The sequence below is a fragment of the Pongo pygmaeus genome, chromosome 10 (genome assembly GCF_028885625.2).
Source record: "Pongo pygmaeus isolate AG05252 chromosome 10, NHGRI_mPonPyg2-v2.0_pri, whole genome shotgun sequence".
Classification (NCBI taxonomy): domain Eukaryota; kingdom Metazoa; phylum Chordata; class Mammalia; order Primates; family Hominidae; genus Pongo; species Pongo pygmaeus.
The window spans coordinates 23,324,699-23,348,402 of NC_072383.2; the positions used below are offsets into that span (position 1 = coordinate 23,324,699).

The 23,704-nt window shown below is 38.5% G+C and overlaps 1 protein-coding gene across 2 annotated transcripts in view; it reads right to left on the reverse strand.

Annotated features, from left to right (window-relative positions):
• The window catches only part of ST8SIA1 (ST8 alpha-N-acetyl-neuraminide alpha-2,8-sialyltransferase 1), a 139,291-nt gene that overhangs the window by 104,778 nt on the left and 10,809 nt on the right, over nucleotides 1–23,704 (reverse strand). The gene's annotated exons all lie outside the window — the stretch shown is intronic.

Consider the following 23,704-nt stretch of genomic DNA (forward strand, 5'->3'; position numbering starts at 1 on the left):
TGTTTGGAAAACTAAGTCTCTTCTCTCAAAGACTGAAGGTTTTTGCCTTTTTTTAAAATCCTTGAGTTATCATTTTGTTTAAGTGAATGACTTATTTTACAATGACCTGTGATCCAATTTTGTGATATCAAGTGTCTTAACCTTTGATATTTGATAAACTTCTCAAAATCAAATTATAAATTTTGTCTTTTTCTGACTTAATTAGTGCTTTAAGATGTTAGGCTTCCTAAAGTCCAAAGTTGACATATTTGATGTATTTGGTATAAAAATTATATAGGAAGCATCATCAAATCTGAAATGGTATTTGGTTTTCTTTGGGTTGTATTTGTATAAATATGTTATTGGTATGTGTTCCAAAATTATGAGACACTCCTATCATTCTGATATGACTTAGTGTACATTTTCAGTAATAATTATAATTGTTATAATAAATTATTGTGTGCCACAGAGGTAATAAATTTCTTTGTCAATTGTGTCTTTGACTATGGCTGCCCTAAAAGTTTTTGTCATCCACGGACAATTATTGTATTGTTTTGATCCTCTTTAGAAGGTGGTTTTATAATCAGCTGTAAAACTCTAACAAGTGCTGTTGAATGAAGGTGTCTGATAACTCTGGAGATTGTGACATCAGAATAGTGGTAAAACTTTCAGGACTCATGGAGAGATGAAAGGTTTATGAATATCAAGCAGAATAGGTATTAACTGCACAGACTAAACTAACAGAAGACCAGAGTAATCTTTTTGACTTTTTGCTTAAAATGTTGCTGATCCTTTGTTTTGTTTTTCAGAGTAAAGGAAACTTTTTTTTTGAGCTATTGACAGCTTTTAACAATTAAGTATACTCCTATAAACAAAATTTGGAGCATATTTATTTCTCTCCACCTGATTTCTCCAGAATTCAGAAACTATTTGTGAATATTCTTAACTTATGGCAATATAGTTATTTGCATAAGTTCAATAAGAATATGTTTTCATTTGTAACAGGACACAATTGGAGAAACTGGTTATTTTACCAAGGCTTTGACTGGCATGGTGTGCTTTCCTTTAAGGAATCGAAGTTGGCTTAGAAAGCCAATAAAAGCATTTTGGGAAAACTGGCCTCATACCTTGTCTACGCAGTTCCTGAACAGGGTTCCTGACCTGTGGTAAGTAAAGAATGTCACTTTCTGGCAGGCTGAGGAGCCCCAACCTTTTAATACCTTGGCACCTCAAGAGGAGAGTAATTCATCCAACTCATAGGTATTTGATGGTACAAATCCATGGCTGGGCTCAGCTTTAAAAAAATCTTATCTGAGACTCCTTTTATGGAACAAAGTTCCATCAAAGCCAATATAAAAAGCCTATGTGAAAGATAATTATTCTTGCTGTACTTTATACAAATAATCTGGCCAATATAATAAAGCAAATCAGTCCTACCATGATTTGTCTTTAGTAAAAATAGGAAACTGGAGAGAGTAAAATTATGTTTTAAAAACTATAGTACACCTGATGTTAGATTCTAGTTTTGCCTAAGGTTTTTCAATTTTTATTATTTTCTAAGTTTAGACTGAATTCTAATTTTTCCTGGCTGCAAGTATCCAAACATAATGTTTTCAATCTTTTTCTTCTTTCTTTTCCTTTCCCCCACAATTTTCCTAATTTGAAATCACTAAAAACTAACCTTTGCTTTCTTAAAGCCCTGCTAACTGAATTTAGACAACTTAAATAAACTTCAGAAGAAAATAACAGCAACCTATTTACACACATAAGCCACTTTCATACCTGCCTACTGATGTATGGACTTCAGAGTAATGTGGCCTATACCAATTTTCCAGGATTGTTCTTTTGTTTGCTATTGTTTTTCTCCCTTCCTCCCCCTATTTTCTCTTCATAGAGCATGAGACTTCTCAACCTGCTAAAAATGAGCTTTCCTAATAACTTGGGACCTACCTATATAGGAATAAACCATCCCAGACATGAAAGATCAGATAAAACCTGAGACCAAAGGCTAATTTTCTTGTAAAATGTTTTCTCCAAAAATTTTAGAAAAGAAAAGGGGGGAAATGTCAAAGGAAAACAAATCTTGGGGCCCCAAAAATTACTAAGCTAAAGGGAAAAGTCAAGCTGGGAACTGCTTAGGGCAAAGCTGCCTCCCATTCTATTCAAAGTCATCCCTCCCCTCACTGAGATAAATGCATGTCTGATTGACACCCTTGGAAAGGCTAATCAGAACTCAAAAAGGGTGCAACCATTTGTCTCTCACCTACCTGTGACCTAAAGCCCCCTCCCTACTTGAGCTGTCCCACCTTTCTTGATGGAACCAATGTACATCTTACATATATCAATTGATGTCTTATGTCTCCCTAAAATGTGTATAAAACCAAGCTGTGCCCCAACCACCTTGGGCACATGTTGTCAGGACTTCCTGAGGCCGTGTCATGGGCACACGTCCTCAACTTTGACAAAATAAACTTTCTGAATTAAATGAAACCTGTCTCAGATATTCAGGGTTCACATTTTGGTAACCACAAAGAGATTCTAAGTGGATGTGCCCCTGACCTTTGCCAAATCTCCTATTGGTGCTTGGTACCAGCTTGAGATATCTTTATGGCTCAGACCTTTAGGACAATTTGCTGAAGCCTGAAAGTGCCCCCCTCCAGAGAATCCCTGATCTCCCAAAATTTGGTCAAGATCTAAAGTTTGTATTGCCATACAACTCCTTTTTTTTTTGGAATTTTGCTTGCTTCTCACACAAGGAAGGCAGGTTTCCTGCTTCCATGACAATGGAAGGCAGGTAACTATTTTATGAAGTCTGAACTCTTCCAACAGGGAAGATGAATTTGAGATTTTTCCTGCTTCTAGGATGGTAGAGAGCAGTCTTCAGCCTGAGACCCATTCCTAGGTAAGTAACCGAATCGGGGTTTGTTTTTGGCTAAAGTTAAGATTAACAACCAGCTGCTTTTAATTGCTCCTTATCATTAGAATGCTCAATAATTGTATAAGTTGTTTTGCTTAACTGTTTGTTTTGTTTTGCTTTACTGTTTTTTTGTTTGTTTTGCTTAACATTTTTGTTGTTGTTTTTGTTGTTTGTTTCTGTTTTTGTGGTTGTTTTGGTCTTTTTCCCATTGGGTTTGATCAACTATATCCGACTTAATCATATTAGAAGGAAAGTTCCAAATCATGTGGGAAAAGGCCTCTGAACTGGCTAAATCCGCCCCCCCCCAACCACCACCACCCTGCCACACACACACACACACACACACACAGACACACACAAAGGTGGTGTGGTACGGGTCGAAAAATGAACAGCAAAAAACAGGAAAGACTTTCATTTTTGACTACTTAAAAGGCTTTATTTACATAACAAGGCCACCTTTTTGCTAGTCAGGCCAACCAAAAGAGCAATGGCTGTCGCCTCACGCTGCTGTTCCATAGCTAAGGGTTCTGCCATCTTTTTTTCCACCACAACAGCCTGGGTTTGTTTCCTAAATCAAGCCCTTTCTGGTTTGATACTTGGTACTTCTAAAATAGCAGCAATTTGTTCCAGCTGAACTACGGTCATAAGATTTAAAAAGATTTTTTTTAAGGAGCTCAATGGTTAAAAGTCAGCTTAATTACAAGCTAACATCCAAAAATGTATGCGTGTGTGTCTATGTGTTTGTATTTAAAAGGCCTTCATGTTGGCCTTTTTTTTCTCCTAGGACCTTGTCTTTTTTTTTTTTTTTTTGAGCAAAAGTTTTTTCTTCTCAGTTGACTGAATTCTGTTTTCTTCATTTACTTCTTCCGTCTCTCCTTTCTCTTGCACCCTCTGCTGAATGAGGAACCTAAAATAGTTTAAAACAGCCTTAAAGAAAAACAGAGAAAGTGCCAGACTCCCTTTGGGGGAGAAACCTGTTTTTCCTTATGGAACCCCAAGAGCATAAACAGACGAGTTCATCTCAACTCTTAAACTACTTGCTTTTGTATTTTGTTATTTGATTTATTGACTAAAATATTTATTGCAACAGAGGCTACTCTTGGGTTTTTAGGGAGAATGTAGTTTAGACACTCAGAAAAGTCTTTGTTTAAGTGCACTGTAAAAGCATCACATGGTCTAGCCTCAGAATAATTCTCCTTTTTTGGAGACCCAGGATTTAATGTGGGCTCTGCCCAGAGCTCAGATCCAGTTAAAAGACAGGTAGTCCCTATCTAAATAAAACTGGTCTCCTCTTACAGTCCTATGGTAGATTTGTATAATTTTGTGCTTGACATTCATCTTTAATCTCCCTCCAGCTCTACCAGACTTTTTCTTTCAGTACCTTGAGATGTAAATTTTGCTATCTGATTTTTCACTAAGAGTTGTTTCCTTCAATATGCAGATTTAGGGCTATTTAGCTGACAACTGCCAGGGTGACGAAACAGGTTAGCAAGAGTTTGCAAGTCTAAGATAGGAAAAACACAAAAGAGGAGGTCTTAGGAATCTATAAATGTACTTCTATCGGTATGCCTAATACATCTCTTTATTTATGTGCTGTGTACACAATGTTTCACTGCTAAAAATATATAAAAGAGTTCTAATGAATGGGCTTAAAGAAAAATAAAAGTGCTTAAATCAAATACTTTATCAGAAAAAAGGAAAGACTAGTCAAATGCTTTCTCAAGTGTACATGACTTAAGTAGAATCTTTAATAAATAAGCTAGCTTTAAAATTACTGGTAAAGTAATATTAGAAGTGCCTTAAGAATTTCCAGCATACTTTTTTTTTTTTTGAGATGGAGTTTCGCTCTGTCACCCAGGCTGGAGTGCGATGGCGCGATCTCGGCTCACTGCAACCTCCACTTCCCAGCTTCAAGCTGTTCTCTTGCCTCAGCCTCCCAAGTAGCTGGGATTACAGGCGCCCACTACTATGCCCAGATAATTTTTGTATTTTTAGTAAAGATGGGATTTCACCATGTTGGTCAGGCTGTCCTCGAACTCCTGACCTCAGGTGACCCACCTGCCTTGGCCTCCCAAAGTGCTGGGAATACAGGCGTGAGCCACCACGCCCAGCCCAGCATACATTTTTGTTTGCATTTATTGACCAAGCAATCTCATACTTATCCCTGGCAAATACTATAAGGTGTCAAAATTTGGCATTGGGGTTACCTAACTATAAACCCAGCCCAAAACAGAATGATTTTTGCTTGTGTAATTTTTAAAAAATAAGACATTGATATTGGTTTAATGAAAATAGCTACATCTTGAATTATTTAGTAAAATTACCATAACTTCTAATCTTGTGGTTTTGGGCAGTCTAGTCCACAGGCAGTAAGAAGGTTTGTTTTGGGAAAGGACTATCATCATCTTTATTTCAAAACTAAACTATAAACTAAGTTCCTCCCAAAGTCCAGGAATGAACAAAGACAGCTTGGAGGTTAGAAGCAAGATGGAATCAGTTAGGTCATATCTTTTTCACTGTCTTTCACCTACCTGTGACCTGGAAGCCCCTTCTCTGCTTGAGTTCTCCTGCCTTTCTGGATGGAAGCAATGTACATCTTACATATGTTGATTGACATCTTATGTCTCCCTAAAATGTATAAAACCAAGCTGTGCTCTGACCACCTTGGGCACATGTCATCAGGACCTCCTGAGGCTGTGTCATGGGCACGTCCTCAACCTTGGCAAAATAAACTTTCTAAGTTAACTGAGACCTGTCTCACATATTCAGGGTTCACACCTTATTCTTTCTTTCTTTTTTTTAGTATGCCCTCATTTTGGAATAGCTTACAATCCATTTCTTTCTTGAGAAAGGGTACAAGCAAAGTACAATTTTTGAGGCTTTGGCTGTTGAAACCACTTCCTAGTTTTGCTGGGTAACAAAATTCCAGAATGTTTAGAAATAATTTCCCTTAGATTTTGAAGGCATAATTCATTGTTTTCTGACTTTCAGTGTTTCTATTCAGTAATCTGACATCATTCTTAAAAGTAACCATTTTATTATAATGATTTTTCTTAAGTGTTTGTAAGATGTTAACTTAGGGATTCTGAAATGTCACTAATATGCCTTGGATATGTCTTTTTATATTCATTGTGCTGGACACTTGGTGTTCCCTCGCAACCAGAAAACAGGTCCTTCAGCTCTGGAAACAGCCTTTTATTGTTTCTTTAATAACCTCTGCCCTCTCTTTTATATTCCTCTTCCTGGAACTCCTATTATCCATACTTCTCACATTTTTAACACTTTTTTTCCTTTCTGTCCTTTCAGGAGTGATTTCCTAAACATTATTTTGCTAATCCATTTGTTGACATTTTAATTTCCACTATCACATTTTTTAAGAACAAAAAGTCTTTCTTAGCTTCAAAAGGTTCTATTTGCATAGATTCCTACCCTTTGTGAAAGCAGTATATTTTCTTTGAAAGGATCATAACTATATCATTTGTTGTGTATTCTTCTGCCTCCTGCTTGTCTGTTTTCTGTGCTTTTTCTATTGCTTTGTTTGGTCTCTGTTTTTTTATGTGAGAGGCTTTCTAGAAATATTTACTGATCCATAGCTGCCCATTTACATTTGAGAATGAGGCACTACACAGCTGACTGAAAGCTCTTTATGCTTGAGTGGTAATTACCAAGCGCTGGGCTTCATCAGAGGTTGATCCACGGGGACTCAGCCATTTCACAAATGTCGGTCTCCACATAACAGCAGTCTTTTCTTTTGGCCTAGTCAGTCTTCCCAGAAAGAAACCCTCCAATATCTTCGTATGGTTTAAGCCTAGTTGCTAACATTCTGCCAGCCGGGTGATAAGATGGTCTGAGGTCTCTCTCTTCAGGATATGATCTTTCCTGTCTTCAGCTAATGTCCCAAGTCCAGTGCCTCCCTGTTTCATCTCCAGTCTTCTAACAGATGGGAAAGGGCAACTCCTTGCACCTGTGGGTAGGGGGAGAGCAGACACACTTCCAGCCCATCTTCCTGGTTTTAGTGACATCAGCACTGAATTTGCAACAGAACTGACTTCCTTTTACTGCTTCCCGTGTTGTGAGTACTGAAGTTGTAGATTTCTGTACTCTCCTAGTCAGATATCACTAGGCCATCTGTTTTTCATCTCCTAATATTTTGTTGATGGCTTTTGTCTGCTATTTTCTTCTCTTCCATTATCTTCATTCTTACAAGTTTACGCCTATGTACATTCTTCTCTTCTCATGTTATTAGCCTTTCAAGAGGGATCAGAAAATCATAAGCCAGGTGGTATTATCCTTTTCAAGCTTAACTTCTTTACTAATGAGTTTTCAATACTGTTTTCTGATTTTAAAACATATGTGTATAAAAAATTACTGAAGGGCTACCAAGAAAAAAAATTTATTTTGAGATGAGAGGTCACAGTATGTTGTCCAGGCTTGTCTCAAACTCCTGGGCTCAAGTGATACTTCCGCCTCAGCCTCCTAAGTAACTGGGACTATAGGTATGTGCCACCACACCCAGCTTACCAAGTAAATTTTTGATGGTGGTTGCTTTAAAGAAATGGAAATAAAATATTAGGGCATGTGGGAAGTTATAATTTTCATCTTATATGTTTCTATAGTTTCTTAGTGTCATGAACATGTTTTATCTTTTTAAATCTGCTTAAGTTTTAAGAGCTATTAAAAATTTGAAAGTTATAGATGCTTGTTATAGAAAATCTAGAAGATGTAAAAGAGAACAAAGAAGAAATTAAAAGTTAAAAAAGAACACAACCATACAAAGAAAAATACTATTAACAGTTTTCTCAGTGTGATCTTGACATTAGATTCTCAGGCTTTCTTCAAAATTGGCACACACTTACCTATCAATTATCTCTGCTCTCTGACATCTTCAAAATCTCCTTCTTAACTAGATCTTTAATTTTTGCCAATAAAAATACTTATTTCTCAACTAAATTAAAGAAAAATTCTTTCAAATATGACATCTCTTCAAGATATGATAAAATCTCTCTGATTTTGACAAACCAAATATCTCAAAATAATTACTGCCTCTATTTCCTCACCATCCTTATTACTTTCCTCCAGTCCATTACCTCTACTGAAACTGCCCTCTTAAAGGTCTTTAAAGATATCTGAATGATCAAATCAAATCAAATGGCCTTTCCTCATTACTCATCCTGATCCCTGTAGCATTTGACACAGTTGACCAAATTTCTCCTTCTTATAAGTCTCCCTTCTCTGATATCCATGGCAGTCTCACATCCTACATATCAACTCCTCTCTAAGTGCTTTTTCTCTCTCCCCTGATAAAACAGCACTTTTTCCTCCCATCACCTAAATGTGATTGTCCCAAGGCTTACAACACCTTGATCCTCAGCATTTATTATTCTAATCATAATGAAGGATTGAGTCACAGCTACATTCCTTATATCCATCCCAAGAAAACTAATATCTCTAAAAGAGATACAAAAGAGAACAGACCTAGGATGGACCATCAGGACATGTCTAAAGTATTGTAAACTAAAAATGAAATCCTAAGCCCCCCAAGCAACTGAATGGACACTCTCCTGGCCAAGGGGACCCCAAGATAATCTTGAAAACTAAGTTCTTGGCCATGACGAGGGATAGGAAGTCAGACACACCTTGCTAGACCTCCTCCCTCGCTAACTACCATTAGCTTTTCTTCCCTAAAGACTAAAGAGAAACCGGCCCCTTCAAAGAACTCCACCACTGATGTCCACCATCCATCTGATGCTGCCCCTCCTCTTTGCCTGATGAGACACCACCGACTACAGAGTGGTTTCGGCCAGTCTATGGAGAATGCACAGTAAGGGTCTTTGTGTCCTCTGCTTCACCTTTTGACATCAGAGGGCCAAACACTCCACCCTCAGATCATGCTAACACCACTGCTTTTTGCACACGAGACCCAAGAAGGGGCATGAAGCTCAATTGCACATGTACATGTTTCTCCTTTCATTAATATTCATGAGTCTTTCTATAGCTTATTGAATATGTAGATTTAGCCACTCTGCTCAGTATAAATTCTTGATCCCTTTGTCTCTCTCTCAAAGTATCTGTTTCTGGCTTCTGGTGGGAGGCTATGCTTCCAAGCCTAGCAGAATGGCCACTTTCAGGCTGCAACACTTTATGAGAAATAAAGCTCTCCTTTCCAAATTTTTGAACCTCATCATTCTTTAGTTGGCAGTAGAAAGGTAGGGCTGGATCAGTGAAGAAAGGAGAGCCTACAGGAAAAAGAAGAAGAAATTTAAAAAATATATTTGGTTCTTACTATGCACAGATGCTATGCCATGTCCTTTCATATATATTACCTTCATTTCATTCTCAAAATAATCCTATGAATTAGGTACTTTTATTTATCTTTACAAGAGTTAAGCAGCTGCACAAAATGACACAGCTATGATCCAGGTTATAAAAGAAGGAAGCCAGACTGATGTGATGGAAAAAACAGAGGCTTGGAGATTACACAGCTTTGATGCTACCACTTACTTCTCTATGGCATCAGTCAAATACAACTCTCTGGTCTTCAGTTTTCTCATTTATAAAATAAGGACAAAATTAGTTGATTACAAATGAAAGTCTTATAAATAAGGTGTATAAAGTACCTAGTACATAGGAAGTGCCCATCAATAATTGTTATTCTGACTCTATGAATATGGGTTATTTTCATTAACGAAAGAATACAACACTAGGAGAAGGAAGGCAAGAGAGTTTCAAAAAGAAGATCTGTTTCTTTCAAGGCACAGATCCAAGCCCAGCTGAAGCCCAGGTCTCTAGTGGCTGCACAACCTTGTATCTATAAGGGGTTTGTCTGTGAGAAAGACAAAGGGGCAGGTTCCCCTGTGACTGAGCAAGAGTCAGTGCAATAACTCGTCACAGTCATCTTGTGAGCTGGGAAAATGCTCAATGCAGTAACTCGATTGCCTAGAGACCATATGTCCCCAAATGAGACAGCTCAGATCACCACTGAATCTTAAGAGAAGCTGCATCTATGCTTTCTGGATATGTTGTTTTGATTTCAAAAAATGTTTAAGGCAAATACAAGTGTGGTTTTTAAAAAAGAAACAATAACAACATAAAAGCAAAGCATATACGCCTCGGTGGATTTAGAAAAATCAGACTACAAAAAATGCTGACTTTTCTCTACACTCACTAGATAGCATGTCTTACAATATCGTACATTCCTTTTCCCATAAAAATAAATAAAAATATGATAAATCAACATGGCAACCCAAAGTGAATTGACTAAAGAAAAACACAAGCTGACCAGAAGAGCTGAGACACCCATTATAGCCCCTGTAAGTGTTTCGGACAGCAGCTGCAGACTGTTCCCAGACATTCTGATAATGGAGAACATAATTAGTTTTCTTCCGCAAAGAAAAATAGAAGAACTGATGAGGTCAAAACCCATAAATTAATTCAATTTAATGAATATTAGTGTTTGTTTCAATAAATCCCATGTGCTCAAAACTGCAGGTCACAGAAGACATGCAAAACACAAAGAACAGGCAGGGCATCCAGGTAATCACTCATTCATTCATTCACCTACTACTTATTATGCACTGAGTGTGTGTCAAAGACTACGTGCTAAACTTTGGGAATGAAGGTGAATAAGATGCAGTTTCTGTCCACAAGAATCTCACGGTCTTGTGGCAAGAGACAGCAGCAAATTATCCCAGCACATCTTATCAGTACTTGGAAGAGGACACACAGACTGCCACCTAGAGAGATAATTGGAAGGGTGGGTGGGGTGCAAGACAGCAGGTGGAGGGAGATAGAAGAATTTCTAAGGTCAAGGTGTAAACTGAGAATCGAAGGACTAGAAGGATTTATTCAGACAAGCAAAAGGCTAAGCGACATCATTCCCAAACACCACAGGCCAGTGCCAGTCCACAACTATTTCTTCAATTGTCTCTGGCAAAATGAGGAAAATATAGGCAATGTGTGAGGTTTTCATAGTTTATTTTAATTAGTGGTCTTTATTCTGAAATTATGTCCTTTCTACTTTTTAAAATGTTAACATATAAAGGCTTCAATGAAATGGTGATATTTTATAATTTCCTTATTGCTGTAATACAAAATCATCAACACTATTCATGTTTTTATTTATTTGGCAATTCTCTAGCCCATTAAATCCTAAATTTGGGAAACTCTGTGCATGATGCATCAACAGAACCACCAGTACTTGGCATGATCAATCAGCAGAGTACACACAACAAGCAAATAAACAATAATAGTTTATGTAGGAGATTAATTGCATAAAGTAGGCAAGACCCCCATTACAAAGGACTTTAAATGGCTGGCTAGGAAATTTAGGCTTCATCCCATAGTCAAAAAGGATGAAGGTGACTGTCAAAATTTAGGAATTAGTCAGTGGGCAAGTCCCCTACACTTTTTCTCTGGTGCTCCTTTCTAAAATGTTGATGCTGACAAGTACCCAACCTACCAAGCTTTGTGGGTACATAAACCACAACCGAGATAAGCTGATGATGTTCCCCATAAATTCTAGTGTGTTGCCCCAAAGGTAGAGGGTTAATATTAATAAAACCCTCCCTGTCTTCTAAATAAACATATAAACTAACCAGCTGTTAAAATCTCCCCTCCTGGCTCTTTCTCCTGGATCACCTTTGGCCGGGATACTGCCTACCAGGGTCCTAGAATAGAACATGAAGTGAAGAAAACCAAAAGACACTTCTTGGGTTCTAATAAATGAATGGCACATCTTTCCCCAGACTTTGATTTTTATTTGTGACGGAGGACCACCTAGTAGCAATCTACTAAGTTAATTTTAAGAGTTATTAAAATTCAGTATTCAAACACTAGAATTGCCACATGTGAGAGTTTACCAAGGATTCTCATTCAACATTCTCCAAAGAAGCCTGGCTGCTGAGCAGCAGTTGGCAATAGAACAATGCTTCCTTTGTGCACAGACACATGCACGGTTTGGAAATTCCCACAATTCTCGGAAAAGACATGTTTTATCAGTGCATCATTAGTGTTATGGGGACTTGGCTATGATTTTCAATTGCTATTGCTCTTGTTGGTAAATATAAATTAGTCATTGCTGGATTAACCAAAAGCAGATTGTTTGCATTTGGTGTGCCAACCAAGTAGGGGCGTCACGGAAATGAAAAAATAAATAAATAAATTTGTAAAAATAATTTGGTATTTAAATTCCTAAAAGCATTAAAGTGGTCCCAATGGACACAAGCAAAACTTTACTAAACTGAGTATACCATATTCTTTTCAATGCTGAAGTATTCTAAAAGTTTTAATCAGAACTTTTAGTTAGCTTAGCAAAAAACTTTCATTTCTTGTGAATTACTGGTCTAACCCTTTGGTATACAGAGATGATAATTTGCATTGATATTTTATGTTATAATTTTGGAGTAACTTTTAAATTTGAGACATATCTGTATAATTTACAGTTTAAATATGAATCATCTATAAATGCGCTGGTAGAGTCTGCGCTCATGGAGGCAGGCCATACCAAATCTGAATTCTGGCCCTATCTCCTACTACATATGAGACCCTGAGTATGTTCCGTAGCCTCTCTAAGCCTTAGTTTTCGCAACTGGACAATAGAAATTAAATAGTACCTCCCTCATACATTAGTAGAGAGAACTAATAAAGCTCATACATATAAACCCCTTTGCATGGACACTGTCACATTTCTAAACCACTTAGGCATTAGCAGCAGTAGTATTATTTAAGTTCATTTTTTTTCAACAACAGTAAAAATAGGTAAGATAAAAGGGCAAGAAAGCTCAGCGCAATCAAGTTACCAAATAAACACACTTGAGTTTTGCCAATGAAGGAAATAGGAAAGGAACAGAACAAATGTTGGAGGAGTTATCTCCACACAGAAACCATGAGGCATAGAAAATGGGATAATGGCCAAATACACTAAAAATGAGAAGCAAGAGGATTCTAGCCTGTGCCAAAGGGCCTGGATAAACATTCCAAAGGGCCTGGATAAACATTTGTCCACAAATGTCACCCATTTCAGTGAATCTAGACAACTAAGCTGGATACTCTCGAATGTTCAACAACAAAAAAGAATCACTAGAATGTACACTTAATTGCACTCATATTGATGAATTTATGCACAAAGCCAATTTACCAATTTTTACACTAACGATTTTAACTTTCACACAGGTACTGCTATATCTGGAACATGCCAGGAATGTCTATGGAGCCAAGAGCATGTGTTGCCAGCAGGAAGGTGCCCCAGGCCATATGGACTGACCAATCAGTGTCCAGATACCTGACACCAGCAGATATGTTCAACTTACACCCTGGTATCTGCTCATAATGCAAATTTAGAAATTTTCATTCTTTAAAATGTCTATCTCTTTAAAAAATATTTTGGTTGCATTTGTTCCATGTAGGTGTGTCTATGTTTGGGTTTGTTGTAGGGTAAGGGGTGCATTTGGAATAAGCATTTTGTGGTCCTTAAAGCTGTGAGTTGGTTTGTCTGAGGAGGGATAAAGGAGGCAATTAAGGATGTCAAGGAGGCTGTTTTCCCCATCCATCCAGACTCCTGCTAGCTTAGTCCCACCACGTGTACAAACAGCTGCTGCAAAATGGGACAGGACAGAGAAACTGACAACATGGCCACATGAAACCCTGCACTCTCCCTCTCCTTCCTCCATGCTCACTAGTACTACCCTTCATGGTACGTCTTTAGCCATCAAAGAACTCTCAAACATGATTATCCCACAAGGCCAAAATACGTTAACCCAGAGAGAAGAAAGCCAGCCGGTATGCCTCCTAACACAGTGTTTAACCTCCTCCTCAATGTATGCCATCATGGTGATAGCTTTAACTTTTCAGTCACCAGAGCATCTACTGGGAGGATCACTTGAAGACAATTCAGTGCATAACTGATAAAACCTACGGGAACACATCAAGAATCCTACCTAACAATTTAAAGAAAAATTTAAAGAAAAAAATGCAATAACTGGCTCAATTAGCAGAAGAAAACTCAATTCTGGTCCAGATTCCATGATATAGAGCAAGAGGACCCGGGTAGTGTCAAACCTGTCCAGTATCGAATTGTGTTATCTTCCTTCTCTTCCATGAACTTTACAAAATCATTTCCTTATTCTGGAGGATTTTCTGTTGTCTCTGTTAGATCTGCCCATTCTATGCCATTCCCATTGTTTGCACTCTAGACTGGGCTCTCGGCATGACTGTTTCTTAACTCACATCCCTGGCTCCAGGCCTACCTCTCCCAGATTCGTGCTCCTAATCACAGTTACCATGTTACTTACATACTCCAGAGCTGACGATAACTCTCAAACTCCAACTGAAGTTCATCCTAACTGCCCAAGGTTTTCTTTCACTTCTCCCACTCACGTAATGCTGCTCAAACCAACCATTCAGCTAACTCTCAACCAAAAAACCATCTCTCAGATTTTTCTCAGGCTCAGAATATGCATGACTGTTTCTCTGCCAATTCAAATCCCACTCACCCTCAAGATTAAGTTCAACACTCCTCTCTGCTACCAAGTACCAGCATTTAATTGTCTGACCCACTAGTTACAATTACCTGGAGATCAGAGACTATGCCTTACACTTTCTTTATATTCACGCTTGAAGCTGTCCTCATAGTAGAAACTCAATAATGACTCGTCGAATTAAAAAAAAAAAAAAGTGTTAAACAGAGTTGTAAATTCTATCACTTGCAAATAAGAAGCGTCTATTTCTGTCATTTTTCCTACTCCTTATTCATCCCCATCCCAACCACCCATCACAGACCTGTGCTTCACTGACAGAGGACTTGGTTTAGAGCAACCGTTCTTTCTCCCAGTAAGATTCATGCAGTAATCCCACTGCTAGAGAAAATATAGCAAAATTAACACGTACTGATTTTTAAAACCTTGAGAAGTTTCCTTTCTGAGCAGAACATCTATTTTGCCTCTTGCTTTCCATTTCCCCACAAGAATCTAAACTATTTTCCTTCTCTACCTCCCGTGCTCCCTCCTAAAATAATGACATTTCCAGAAGCCGGATTCTTTTGATTTAAGCATCTCACAGTGAGCTGTGTTTCCTTTCAAACCGAGGACCTACAGCGAAGGGCAAGAGGAGAATATGCAGCAGCAAACCTTGAAGTAATGAGGGAACTAAACACCTCTGAACAATCCAGAAGAGATAAGAGTAGTTAGGGCAAGCAAATAAATTCACATTCACAAACCCCTTAATATATTAAAAAAAAAAAAATTCCCCTCACAGTCAGGCAATGCTGTATGGTGAAATCATTGTTCTTAGAGTCAAAAGTCCATCAGGATAAACAGCTAACGCCTGTGGGGCTTAAAATTTAGATGATGGGTTGATAGGTACAGCAAACCACTATGGCACACGTTTACCTATGTAACAAACCTGCACATCCTGTACATGTAGCCCAGAACTTAAAATAAAATTAAATTAAATATTTTTAAAAGATAGAATTCTAAAAAAACTAAATACTCTGTTTAGGAAAATAAAATAAGAATTAAATATACAAGTAAATATTCTTAAACAAGAAGTTTCAGTTCTTAATAATAACATATAAATGAGCGAAATTCAAATAAAAAATCTCAACAAGAATCATTTGAACTTGCAAAACAATCTTAATTGTATTTGAGAGAAAAATATGACACAGTAGCACAGAAAATTCTGACAAAGAAACAGTGATTGGCCCAGCATAGATTAAAATGTACTATAAAGCCATGGTATGGCTTTAGAAAAGAACAAGTGAGACACAACTATGGAAGAAAAGTGGGACTTCTGAAATAGACCCACACATATCGGATTATCTAGAATGGATGAACTTAGCATTACAAATTAGTGGGGACAGGTGAATTTTTGTTTTTGTTTTTGTTTCAGTAACATCTTGTGGAAAAAGTTGGATCTCTACCTCACTATACTAAAACAAATCACAGATAGATCTCAAATTTAGATGCAAAAAGTTAAATCATAAAAATACCAGATGAAAATGTTTTGGGCTGCACGATTCATGATACGAAGGCTCAAAAGCTATAAAAGAAAAAACTGATGAGGTTGATTGCCTGATAATTTTTAAAGTCGTCATGGAAAAAAAATTCAAACATAAACGTAAGCAGTCGTAAGACAAATTGGGAAAATATTTGCAACAGATGTGACAAAAACGTCTACTACATTCCCTTAACCAATAAGGAACACTTAGTATCAAAAAAGAAAAGATGAACCACCCAAGAAGAAAGTGGCTAAGAGACACGAATATGCCCCTCGCAGAAGACAAAATCCACAGGGATAATAACACATAGGTAAAAGAGAGCTGAGTCTCACTCATCAATACAATTATAATTTTTCACCTATATATTGGCAAAATTGTTTAAAGTTGATAACATTCAGTATTGGGGAAAAAAACAGGCTTTCTCATACACTCTTGGTCACAAAACAGATGACTTCAATTGGAACACAATTCATAAACATCAGTGTAAATCTAAATGTGCTGTCTCATGACCCAGAAATCTTTCCTTTAAGAAGCTGCCCTGTGGAGATAATTGCAGGAGCAAAAAACATGTTTCCAAGGATTTTTAAGGCATTTTTTTATTTAAAAAAAAGGAAAGGAGAAACATGGTCAACTCTAAAATCATTTTACATTTTATCTATTTTAAAAAATAAAACAGTATTGCTTTGTACTACACATACTAAGTGGGGTATCTGCTGATAGACGTTGTGGGTGGGAAAGAGGATATTGTTAAAAACAATTTACTATGTGATTTGATTTTTTATTTAATAAATGTGGATAAGTTATCTATTATGATATAACAAATTACCACAAACTTCGCAGCTTAAAACAGCCAAGACTTACTTTCTCACACAGTTTATGTGAGCCAGGAGTATCTCAGCTGGAGGGCTCTAGCTCAAGGTCTCTCATGAAGTTGTACTCAAGCTGTCTGCTGGGGCTGCGGTCATCGGAAGCTAAAGGATATGCTTCTTAGTTCACTTACGTGGTTGTTGGTGGCCTCAGTTCCTCACTGGCTAGCAACCAGAACTGCAGTTTTTTGGCACAAGGGTCTCTCCATAGACCATGCCATGCCTCATAGCACGGCAGCTGTCTTCCCCCAGAGCTAGTGATCCGATAGGGAGAGAACGAGGGCACTCAAAATGGAAGCCGTGGTCTTTTCATAACCTAATCTCTGAAGTGGTGTGCCATCTCTTCCATAGTATCCAACTCTATTCTAGTAGTGAGTCACTAAACGCAGCCTCCACTCGGAGGCAGAAGATGACACAAGGACATGAATACCAGGAGTGGGGATCACTGGGAGCCATCTTAGAGGTTGTGCATCACCATGTATAACACATGTTGAGTGTATCTAGATATTTCTGTAGACACAGCTGTAAAAATTCATACACAGTAAGGAGATTATATATCTCAGTTTGTTGGAAATAGTCTTAGTTTGTGCCTGTTGTCCTGGCATAATTATAGCATTTTATCTCAGGTATCCCAGTTTAAATAATGAATTATACTCTAAACAGGAAAACATCTGGAAGAATAGACATCAAAATATTCACATTGTTTATCTCTAGGAAGTGAGACTAATAAGACTTTTATGTTTGATTAATACTCTTGCATAATACAAGTGCATTATTTTAATTAAAAAATACACATTGGATTCTCTCTCTGAATAACTCAAAACATTATCACATAGATTCCACTTCAGAGACAGTGACTGTAGCCGAAAGGAAAGTCCATGGAGATTTCAGCAATGGAGAGAAATGAAAGAATCACTTCCCTTTTTGGGTGCGCAGAAGTCTCCACACGATTCATTGCTCCACTCCTGTTTCTCAGCTGTACAGGCCATAGTTTCCCTGACTATAGTATGGCTGGCATCTTTTCTAGGCTTCCACCTTACAGATAAAAGGGGGAATTAAGCAAGTGGGCTGTGAGAGCTAGATAGTTAAGAGAGCAAACAATCCTAAAGCTAAGCCACTGGGATGAATCAGAGATGTTAGGCAGAAAGAGGAAAAAAAGAGACATCCTCCTTCCCCCTCTTTTCCCTGCCTCCTTCTCAAGCTAAGCCACTGGGATGAATCAGAGATGTCAGGCAGAGACAGGAAAAAAAGAGACATCCTCCTTCCTCACTGCTTTATTTGTAGGGCTCTTGAGGAATGGGTGATATAAACAGCCTTTGATTTTAACAATAGCAAAATAGAATAAAGTGTTAATTCACCTACACAAAATGAAATTTTATCATTTGCGATTCATTCCTTTGCAGTAAGACACTGCAATATAAGGAGCTATCAGGCTTTGACTTGAAGCCCTGAATGTGAATGTGGATCTTACCGCAAAGGTTCAGCACAGTAAGGAAGTTTGCGAGTCCTAGAGATAGACAGACCATTTTCTAACTAGGTAACCCTAACCAAGGTCCTTAAGCTCTTTGTGGCTCAGTTTCTCCATCAAGAAAATGATGATCTTAACATTCACAAACATCCTTAAAAGAGGAGCTGACGCATAGTAAGTATTCATTAAATGCTAGCTCTGGGCATTACTGACTGTCTAACTGCCCTTAGGTAAATAATTGTTCACAGCCTGTTTCTTTGTAAAATAAGTATAATAATATCTTCTTCATTTTGCATTTGCGAATGTTAAATGATAACACTGTGTAGAGTGCTGAAAATAGTGCCTGGCATATGGCAGACACAAAATAAATAAATAGCAACTCTATTACTGAAAATATCATCATTATTGTCTAAAAAATGGAGCTGATCTAGGGTTAAATTGACTGATAAAATCTGCATTAAAGCATCTAGCACAGTGCTTGCATAAAGTTGGTACTCAATAAATGTTCATTAAATCTGAACTTAATTTCCCATATTGCATCTCTGTTTTACAAGTCCAAAGAGAATTTTTTGGACTACTTATAAGTTATAAACCTTGACATCTGATACACGAGGAGCAATCTTCTGGCTTCTTTATTGGTTCTTTCCTTTTGTAACAGAATGCTCAGTGGGATTTTATGCCGGAATTATGGTTTAAGACCAAGGCTGGAGATGCAGCTTCTGAGTATGCTGCATGAGTTGGGAGAGCCCCTGGACATATGGCCCTCAGCAGGGCTGGGGGAAGAGTCTTATTGGCAATCCAGCGCCACCACTATAATTGCCCTTCACCTTGGCGAACATGAAGGGAAAATTGGGAGCAAGAAGAACCTATTGAGAATGGGGATTCTTCCCTCCCCTGAAGAAGAGGGAGGCCCCAAGAGAATCAAGGTTGGGGATACTTAGCCAGAGGGGCATCATTCATCACTCCCCATTTGGAGTCTGCTTAGCTAGTAGGTGTGTTGATCTGACCATGAGCTTCCTAAGCAAGAAGAAAAGGAAATTTTTAAAAAGGCAGTGAAGAGTGATTCTAAATGGTGAAGAAACAGTTCAAGACATTCATGGTAAGCCCCATAAAAAGGAGGTGAGGGGCTTGGGCATCTCATTTGTAATGGGAAACCTTGATTTCTTGCTCAAGATGAAACAGAATGGACTCAGTTGAGCATTTCCACATGACATAGACCTGCAGAGATCCTTTAAGAAACAGTACACAACAGATTGGATCTTTACAAATTATATGAATGTATTAAATTATCACATGTACCCCAAAGCTATGTACATCTATAATGCATCCATTTAAAGAAAGAAAAGGAACTTAGTCGGTGTACAATAACTAAGCTTCATGAAGGTTCAAAGACTTATCCGGGGGATAAGTATAACAAAGTGCGATGATTTTTCCCTCTTATCTGGGAATTACAGTCAAGGCCCCACCCTAAGGCCAAAATAGGCTAAGTACCCCATCTTTTATGTTTACCACTCCACAGGTTTTCTAAGAGGACCAGTCCTGGCACCACCCAGCTGATTTATACTGGGGAAGGACCTGCCTTGGGAGTGGCATGCTTTTGCGGTGAGGCCACAGCCTTTCCACCCCCACGGAGAGGGGAGACAAGGGCTTTCCCTCCCTGCCAACACAGAAGAGGGGTAGAGAAATTTCCAAACAAATCACCTGTAAAGAAGTGAAGCCGGGTGCAGTGGCTTACGCCTGTAATCCCAGCACTTTGTGAGGCTGAGGCGGCAGGATCGCTTGAGCCCAAGAGTTCGAGACCAGCCCAGGCAACATAGGGAGATCCCTTCTCTACAAAGATAGAAATTAAAAATTTGCTGGGCCTACAGTCCCAGGTACTTGGGAAGCTGAGTCAGGAGGTTTGCTTGAGCCCAGCAGGGCTGCAGTGAGCTATGATTGCACCACTGCACTCCAGCCTGGGTGCAGAGAAAGACCCAAAAAAAGGAAAAGAAAAGAGAGAGAGAGAAGAAAAAAGAAAGAAAGAAAGAAGGAAAGAAAGAGAAGAAAGAAAAAGAAAGAAAGAAAGGGAAGAAAAGAAAAGAAAAGGAAGAGTCTGCAGAACCAACCAGACACCAGACACACCAGGCACCAGACACACCAGGCACTGCACTCCTGGATCTTTTACCCGGCTGTCCCTGAGCCATGGAGAAAGCAGACAGGGAGATGGAAAGACAGATGGTGAGGCTGAGAGGGGTGGGCAAGAAAGAGCCCTTTGATGTGGCAAGGATAGGGGATCTCCCTGTCGATGGAGTGTTTATCAGGACCCCACCTAAGAGGGCTGCTCGCCAGGTGAAAGAACCAGAACACTTTGCCATTAGAAGGCTGGGCAGACAGGCAGGGTTCACGTGGAAGCAGCCACCCCCAACAGAGAAAGGGACTATGAATATTCCCCTCCTCCCTGCCCAAACTGAAGAAGCAGCTCCTACAGGAAGGTGGAGTGGGCTCCACCTCAGAGATTGCTCTTCTTGCCTTCCGCTGCAAGCACCTAGAGGTTCTAGAGCCTGAGCAGGCGGAGGTGGTAGATGCCAGAATTTTCATTGTGCTTTAAAATAAACAAAACTGAGCTAAATGCTAGAGTGAGACTGTCCCAAGAATCAAAGTAAACAAAAAATTAGTAAAACCTGGCCAAGTTGTTCAGAGACCCATTCGAGCCAGCTAATTGGGGTGCGGGGTGGAGGTCAGGAGGTAGATTTCACATGCCATAATTGGAGCAGTTATTAGGAAACAATAAACTGACTGTGTTTTTACCCCAAATTGAGACTCAGCTCACTGCCTACTGACTCAGCTCACCAGAGAGTCTTGCTGCCGGCCCCTCCACTTCCTCTTCTTTGCTATTGCAGGGCGGCAGGTTGAGTTGAGAACAGTTGCTTACAAAGTGAGCAATCCCCTTCCAAGCCAGCCTGCCTCTGTCTCTTTGATTCTGCCAGTAATTGAGCTTTGTGTTCCCCCACGGGCTCATGGATCTTTCAGCAAGGTTTTAAAGTGCTTTTCCTCTCCAGCATTTCACATGTTGCATAGGTTAGCAAGAGTCCAAAGATATCATACCACTGTACTAGACGGAGACCTCTGGCATCGCAGTCACGATTCAGGCACCACACTGAATGGACCAGAGTGGAGATTTGGGCCCTTTATGGACTGAATCAAATACAGGCAGACACAGCTAAGTTCTGAAAGCTAAGGCAAATCTGTGTTTGTTTTTCCTTCCATATAAAGAAGTGGAGAGACTGGAGAATGTTGCTGCTCCTTTCCCATTGTGTGCTGCATGCTTGTTTGCTGTATGGGGGAAGGCCCGTGTCCTCTTGGCCTATCACTCTGTTCTCAGTAACTAGCATTGTGCCTGGCACATAGAAGGCATCGAATATATATTTGTTGAATAAAGGAATGAAGGAGTGAATACATGAATTAGTAGTGAATATTTAGAGCCTAGAGTCTTAATAATAGACAATAAATGAAACTGTCCCTAAAAGGTATTCAGACAGCTGTCTACCAGCCTTTCAGACAATCTGATGTTTTTATTCATCCAATACTCATTAGACATTTAGTAAGGCTGTGACCAGGGACCTGAGACAGACATATATCAACAAGACTTCATTTCTAGCCCCAAAGCACCAAAGCAACAGTATGCAGAGCCATTTCACACAAGTGCAAGGGAGTAGAAGGACACAATACAGATGACATCGGGCAATGTTGTCACAGTCACCAACACCTCACCACCAAAACACTGACCCAACAAAATATCATCATGGAATTTTTGTGCCTTTTTACAACACCTCCACCCTTCACCAGGTGGGTATGATCCGCTCCAGATTCATGCTGAAGACGTTTAATTTTAGTAAATAGGAAAATGACTCTTAAAATTAGAGTCGTGAAATATAATATTTCTATTCTATCTAGGACACTTTTCTTTTTCCTTGAAATCTCTACCTTATCATGAAGTAAAAGTTCATTTTCCTTTTTAAATCACAGTTTTATTTAATTGCTTAAGTCCTAGAAGAAAGAAAGCTATTGCTTTTTAAATGGAGATAAAACACCATGCTAATTATCAGCTGTACTGTAATGGAGCTGATAACCATGAAAAATAAAAGCACATGTACCACTACACTACATAAATTCCTCATAGCTGGGTCTCTGCAATCCGAATGAAGGGTTTATCTGCCACTGTACATATCCAGTTGTATCCATATCTTTTTCCATTGCCTGACCTACTGTAAATCCACCTAAGGGCAATTTTATCATTTAATTTAACAATCATAGTATATCTATTTATGCAATCACTTTGCACACTGAAAGAGGGAAAATCCCAAATCTGCACTTAGCCAAAGCCGAAGATTTTCTATGAACAATCAAAGATGCCAGATATAAGAATTGGTGTTTACTGATGGAGGGAGTGTAAATTAGTTCAACCACTGTGGAAGACAGTGTGACAATTCCTCAAAGACCTAGAGGCAGAAATACCATTTGACCCAGTAATCCCATTACTGGGTATCTACCCAAAGAAATATAAATCATTCTATTATAAAGATATATGCACACATATGTTCATTGCAGCACTATTCACAATAGCAAAGTCATGGAATCAACCTAAATGCCCATCAATGATAGACCGGATAAAGAAAATGTGGTACATGTACACCATGGAATACTATGCAGTCATAAAAAGGAATGAGATGGTGTCCTTTGCATGGACATGGATGGAGTTGGAAACCATTATTCTCAGCAAAGTAACCCAGGAACAGAAAACCAAACACCGCATGTTCTCACTTATAAGTGAGAACTGATCGATGAGAACACATGGACACATTGGGGGGAACAACAACACACCTGTCGGGGTTGGGGTGAGGGAAGAAAGAGCATCAGGAAGAATAGCTAATGAATGCTGGGCTTAATACCTGGGTAATGGGATGATCTGTGGAGTAAACCACTACGGCACATGTTTACCTGTGAAACAAACCTGCATATACTGCACATGTACCCCTGAACTTAAAATAAAAGTTGGAAAAAAAAAGAAAGAAAAAACCAATATAGAATTAAGTCAACTTAAAGTCATCAAATGACAGTGTTATTCATGATCATAAAAATAAACTAAATTTCCAACAAATATCATTGGTTAAATACATTTAATGATATTCATATGACAGAAAATTATGCAAGCTTTAAAATGTATGTCTGGGCTAAAGTTTAATGGCATGGAAGAAATGCTTGTAGTAGCATTCATTTTAAGTGAATAAACTCAAGGAACAAAAATTTTGAAAAGATTTTAAAAAAAGAATTGGCGCTTCAAACTAAAAAGTGTGAAAACATTAATTCTAGAAATTTATAAGCAGGTAAGTGTTTAAGATGTATACAAAAGGATGGTCACCACATCTTTATTCATAAAAGTGAGAAATTGCAACATAAATATCCAATAACAGTATATTAATTAAATAAATTTGTATCTATCCTAA